We start from the raw sequence: 7165 nt of genomic DNA, 5'->3' as shown, positions 1-7165 counted from the left end.
AGTTTATTTTTAGTAAGAAAATTTAGGTATATGAGATTTGAACTAGTTGAATAATTAATATAACTAGTTTATTTTTAATCCTGAAAATTTAGGAATATGAGATTTGAACTAGTTCAATAATTAATATAACTAGTTTATTTTTAGTAAGACAAATTTAGGTATCTGAGATTTGATGATCTAATTAAAATATTGTTTTTAATGAGTTTTTCTGTTTATTTAATTTTTTATATATTTTGAGTTTATATAAATGTTAGATTAATGTTGAATGTTAGATGAATTAAATAGAAAAGTTAAATATATAGTAATGTCAATTGAATATATAGTTAGATATATTAATGTCAAATGTTAGATGAATATATATTTGGCTAGATATAGGTGTTTAATGTTTCACCTATGTGAACATAGGAAATGTCATCTGACGACGAAAAAGATTTCATTATGTGCGAACACTGTGAAGACCAGCGCGGCCTGTGCGACCAAAATTTCCTTGTTGATGGTAGGCGCTTCAGCATCAAGCTGGATGAGACATTCGAAGTTGATACAGTAAGTCACTTTGTCAATTATAATTTGAATGAAAAACTTATGCTTCATTTGCTTCAACTTATAATTTTAAATTTTCACTATTCTACTAGTGCATCCCCTGCCATGCAAGAATTTTTGTTTTGGATAAGATAGGTTTTAGTGCTATAGATGATATGGAGGTAAAGAGAGTTACTTGAAGACGGAGCATGGGTATACTTTCAGCGTCAAATTATATAATGGAGACACATACACCCATTTTGAATGCAAAACTTGGCAAGCACTATGCAAGGCTTATGCATTTGAGCCTGATATGGTTATCACCTTTGATATTCGTTCGGAAGATGATATTGAAGGTAATATAGACATCTGGGTCGATGTGCAAACGCCTCCAATTCTACCATTTGGTGAGTTTTTCTCAACCATGCATGCATATGTTTATGTCTTTGATACAGTTTATTCAAAAATAGTTGACAACTAATTTGTATTGTCAGCTTATTTCGGTTCAAGCAAACATGTCTGGCGCTTGGTAGACAGGACCTACTACTGCCCCGGGGCTCAACTAAACTGCGAGGAGATAAGTCATTATGTTTCATGGCTTGAGGATCTTAACACTGTCAAGACATTTTTTTCCTAAACTTAGAAATGTTACTACTCAAAACGTGCGACCAATGGTGATCGTATTGAACTATGGTCACATCTATAATCGAAAGATGGTAAGATTTTAAATATTTGTCCTTAATTAGTGCATCTTTTGCATACATTATTTTTGAAGCTAAACTTTCATTGCTTAGTATATTAATTACTATACAATGTTCTTCAACAGGGACTTCCGATGACAGTTGTGCCTCAGTGGATCGAGACAAAAGGTCGCATGTCAATGGTTAGCTTACAACCAAGATTTCCTACATTGCACATGAGTGCATTCAGGATTTCTGAAAGCGAAGAATGCTTAATAGTGAAAGATTGGAGCAAAATTGTTAACGATCGCAGAGAAGTACTAGGGGGCAGCAAGGAGAAGCGCAACCCAAGATTAGGAGACGGATTCATCTACATGCTCCAGTATGATGAATCAGGAGAGCTATACATGTTCTGTGCTATTCTACCTGAGAGGGAGCAGCAGGATCAGTAGCTACTAGTTCATGCTCTTAATTAGTACTTGTCTCATGTCCGTGTCCTGAACTTCGATGTTGGTGATGATTATGTTGAACTTGATGATATCTTTGCTTCTGTTACAAAGTGAATGTTTCCTCTTTAAGCTAGCCAGCATTGATGATGATTAGATAGCTAGCGGTAATGACTATGATGATTAAATAGTGGTAATTAGACGACTATGATGATTTTTAGCTATCTAGAGTTTATTTATTTATTAATATGCGATGATGATGATGATGATGACGACTACAACTCATTATAATGTAAAACAATCCTAAATTAAATTGATAACACAAATTTAATTGAAAAATACAAAATAAAACAAAAACCCACAACCATTTAGTACCGATTGGTGTTACCAACCGGTACTAAAGGGCTCCCGGCCCCCGGAGCTGGCTCGTGCCACGTGGTTCCCCTTTAGCACCGGTTCGTGCTGAACCGGTACTAAAGGGGGGGGGGCTTTAGTGCCGAAACTTTAGTGCCGGTTCCTAAACCGGCACTAAAGGGCCTTACGAACCGGTGCTATTGCCCGGTTCTGCACTAGTGTTTGGATCACCGTTGGGGAAAAGAAGTTAGGGTCTTTTTTGTTGTGAGAATAATTGCCATGCCGTATTTTGGGTGTGTGTTGTAACAAACTCTTCTCTCCTTATTTAATATATGAAGCAAATTTTTTGCCTCCGTTTCAAAAAAAGTTCTAATGGCACAGTTTACTACCTGGGTCCTGCATGCACGTCAAAAGAAAAAATGTGTGCAAGTACGCATATTGCATACGAGTACCCTACTGAATTCTACTATTTTTTATAGTTTTGTAGGACCATCCACTGTATAGGAGCAGACATTTATTGCACTCAGACCATTTAGTTCTTTCATCCCACTGTCCATGAACCAAGACTGATTCTAAAATTTGTAACACATAACTGTTGAACCAATGATCCGATTTAGAATCCGTTTGCAGATTCATGTTCATGACATTTATATCTTTAAAACAAGATGGAAGTTGAACATGTATTGAACAAGTTTAAATTCAAATTTGGTACCATAATAAAACTTATATGAAATTTAAGATGATACGACAATGAAACCGGAATGAACCAATAATAAAAACAAGGAAAAGATAATGTAATAAACCATAATAAAAATTATATCAAATCCAAGATGAAACTTGGATGAATTGTGGAATGAAACAAAAACATAAACATGCAAAAGGGAATGTATGAATAAATACTAAAATATGTAAAATCATGATGATATGGAAATGATATCGTATAGAAAATCCATGAAGAGAACACTTTTAGTGCCCAGCCAACCATGAAATATAATTTAACAAAATGATATGAAACTTATTTGAAAGCTCCAAAAATAGAAATGAAACCTGAATGAAATATTACTGAAATCTGGAATGGAAAAGTGGTGAAACCATGTAATGGAAAATATTATGAAATATGTAAAACTACGATGAAACACACATAAAATAGTTTCATATATTTTTCAATATGATTTCAAAATTTTGATTTAAATTTATTTCAAAAGGGTTCGAAATTGACCTTGTTTTGAAGACTTAAATTTTGTGAATACTACTATGCAAACTGTTTTGAAAAATGTGTGCAAGTACACATATTGCATACGAGTACCTTACTAAGTTTTTGGGAAAACTTTGTTTTTGCCACTCTAGTTTTTGCCAACTTTGCTTATGCCACTCTAGAATTTGACATCTCACTTTTGCCACTCTTACTTTTTGACAATACATCACAAATGCCATTTTGTGGCAAAAATGATAATTTTTCATTTCACTTTTGCCACTCTTAGCTTTTGACATGTATCACAATTGCCACTCTATTTTTTTTGCTTTTGCCACGGAATGGAAAAAGTGATATATTGTCAAAAGCTAAGAGTGGCAAAAGTGAAATGTCAAATTCTAGAGTGGCATAAGCAAAGTTGGCAAAAACTAGAGTGGCAAAAACAAAGTTTTCCCTAAAAAGATTCTACTATTTTCTATTGTTTTTGTAGGACCATCCACTCTATAGGAGCAGAGATTTATTGCACTCGGACTATTTAGTTGTTTCATCCCCTAAAAGGCGGTGTTATATCACATATAACCATCTAAAAGTGTGAACATTGTTTGAAAATTTATTATTTCTAATTCAACCAGATTACGCACATACTAAATCACAATTAGGATGCTTACTGCATGGCTGAAGTGTAAGTATGCTTGAGATGGACAAGGCCATCATAATCGTAGCGACGTCCATTTTTTTGACAGGGTAGTGATGTGCATTTTCGATGCAAGTGTGATGAGAAGTTACAACATGGCCCTCACATATTTTTGTTTTAGAATAACTGACAGAGTGGCCTAAACAAATGTGTTGTCTCTAGTACTTCACGAAGTTTATTTAACTAACAAAGAAAATACATTTCCATTTCTATTAGTTAGTCGTAAAGTGGTTTTTTGTTAACACAATTTTATTGGGAAGCTACTTAACTATCCATTGTTTATGTTCCAATGAAATATTATGACTCTAATTCTGGATTATTGATACTCAATATAGTGTATTGATACGTCTCCAACGTATCTATAATTTTTGATTGCTCCATGCTATGTTATCTACTGTTTTGGGCAATATTTGGCTTTATTATCCACTTTTATATTATTTTTGGGACTAACCTATTAACCGGAGGCCCAGCCCAGAATTGCTGTTTTTGCCTATTTCAGTGTTTCGAAGAAAAGGAATATCAAACGGAGTCGAAACGGAATGAAATCAACTGGAGAAGTTATTTTCGGAAGGAAAGCTACCGGATGGACTTGGACCCCACGTCAGGAGCCAAGGGAGGTGCTCACGAGGGTGGGGGGCGCCCCCCCCTCCTAGGGCGCGCCCCCTGCCTCGTGGGGCCCCAAAGCTCCATCGATGTACTTCCTGCACCCATATATACTCACGTACCCTAAAACTTCCAGAATAGACAATAGATCGGGAGTTCCGCCGCCAGAAGCCTCCGTAGCCACCAAAAACGAATCTAGACCCGTTCCGGCACCCTGCCGGAGGGGGCAATCCTTCTTCGGTGGCCATCTTCATCATCCCGGTACTTTCCATGACGAGGAGGGAGTAGTTCTCCCTCGAGGCTGAGGGTATGTACCAGTAGCTATGTGTTTGATCTCTCTCTCTCTCTCTCTCTCTCTCTCGTGTTCTTGAGGTGGTATGATCTTGATGTATCGCGAGCTTTGCTATTATATTTGGATCCTATGATGTTTCTTCCCCCCTCTACTCTCTTGTAATGAATTGAGTTTTCCCTTTGAAGTAATCTTATCGGATTGAGTCTTTAAAGATTTCAGAACACTTGATGTATTTCTTGCCGTGCGTATCTGTGGTGACAATGGGATACCACGTGATTCACTTGATGTATGTTTTGGTGATCAACTTGCGGGTTCCGCCCATGAACCTATGCATAGGGGTTGGCACACATTTTCGTCGTGATTCTCCGGTAGAAACTTTGGGGCACTCTTTGAGGTTCTATGTGTTGGTTGAATAGATGAATCTGAGATTGTGTGATGCATATCATATAATCATACCCACGGATATTTGAGGTGACATTGGAGTATCTGGGTGACATTAGGGTTTTGGTTGATTTGTGTCTTAAGGTGTTATTCTAGTACGAACTCTAGGGCTGTTTGTGACACTTATAGGAATAGCCCAACGGATTGATTGGAAATAATAACTTCGAGGTGGTTTCGTACCCTACCATAATCTCTTCATTCGTTCTCCGCTATTAGTGACTTTGGAGTGACTCTTTGTTGCATGTTGAGGAATAGTTATGTGGTCCAATTATGTTATTATTGTTGAGAGGACTTGCACTAGTGAAAGTATGAACCCTAGGCCTTGTTTCCTATCATTGCAATACCGTTTACGCTCACTTTTATCATTAGTTACCTTGCTGTTTTTATATTTTCAGATTACAAAAACCTTTATCTACCATCCATATACCACTTGTATCACCATCTTTTCGCCGAACTAGTGCACCTATACAATTTACCATTGTATTGGGTGTGTTGGGGACACAAGAGACTCTTTGTTATTTGGTTGCAGGGTTGCTTGAGATAGACCATCTTCATCCTACGCCTCCTACGGATTGATAAACCTTAGGTCATCCACTTGAGGGAAATTTGCTACTGTCCTACAAACCTCTGCACTTGGAGGCCCAACAACATCTACAAGAAGAAGGTTGTGTGGTAGACATCAAGCTCTTTTCTGGCGCTGTTGCCGGGGAGGTTAGCGCTTAAAGGTATATCTTTAGATCTTGCAATCGATTCTTTTAGTTTCTTGTTTTAGCACTAGTTTAGTTTATAAAATAAAACTATAAAAAAATGGAATTGAGTTTGTCTCATACGCTTCACCTTTTTAATTATCTTTCATAAGTATGATGGAAAGGAAAATTGTGCTCAAATTCTAGAAGAAGAATTACATAGAATGCTTGGCATAAAATATGTGAATGATAAGCATGATTGCAATGTTGTTAGTACCAATTCTTTGAATATCCATGACACTAATGATGATTGCACTAGTTATGATGAAAATGTCTCCTATAAACATGTCAATTTTTAGGGAGTACATTGGGTTTGTAAGTACACACTAAATAGGGAAGATAGATATTGCAAGAGGCATAAGTACTTCGAAACTAAATTGTTGCAAGAAAGGCTAGATGATTGTGCTGAAAATTTAAATTTTCTTAGCCATACTTGTGAGCTTTGCAATGAACATGATCATTTCAATACCCAATGCAAATTGTTTCATGATCGTATCGTGTCCAAAAATTGTGATGACTTGATTTCCCTTGCACATCATAGTGAACTTAGTTTGCTCTTGGGTTATGAAGAAATGAAACGTATAACTAAGGATATTCCAAAATTTGCCCTTGATAGAGTTCTTCATTTTGATCTAGAGGAAATTTATATGTATTGTGCGGTGAATTGCATTGAAAATCCTTATATTGCCAACTACATAAAGAAAAGAAAACAAATAGAAGATGAAGAGAATACTAATGAAAGGGAAGAGACTTCCCAATATACTCCTATTATTTCTTATGATGAATCAGGTAACGAGGAGGAGCTTCCTATTCAACCAATCTCATTAATAAGGAGCTCGAAAAAGAGGATTGAACCCACACATGATGTGGTGACGAAGAAGAAAAGAAAAAGGAAGAGAGGTAAAAAGATATCTCTCCCAAATAATGCTGCTCCTATTACTATTGCGCCTCATGAAAATATAATTGTGGAAGATAATGATACTTCTTATGATCTTGAAAATCTTTTTGGCACTTGCTTGGAAGAATATAATAATTGCTATACTATTGGTGCTATCCATGCTATTAATGATGAGAGTGATTATGCTTATGATATGAAAAGGCCCAAACTTGGGGATGCTATGTTTGATGAAGATGATGTTTTTGAGAATATATTTTCTGCAATTAATGTTTGTCCCAAGCCCGGGGATGCTACACTTAA

Source organism: Triticum dicoccoides, chromosome 3A (assembly GCF_002162155.2).
Source record: "Triticum dicoccoides isolate Atlit2015 ecotype Zavitan chromosome 3A, WEW_v2.0, whole genome shotgun sequence".
NCBI lineage: Eukaryota > Viridiplantae > Streptophyta > Magnoliopsida > Poales > Poaceae > Triticum > Triticum dicoccoides.
The sequence above is the reverse complement of the archived record's forward strand: the minus strand, read 5'-3'. Positions refer to the sequence as shown.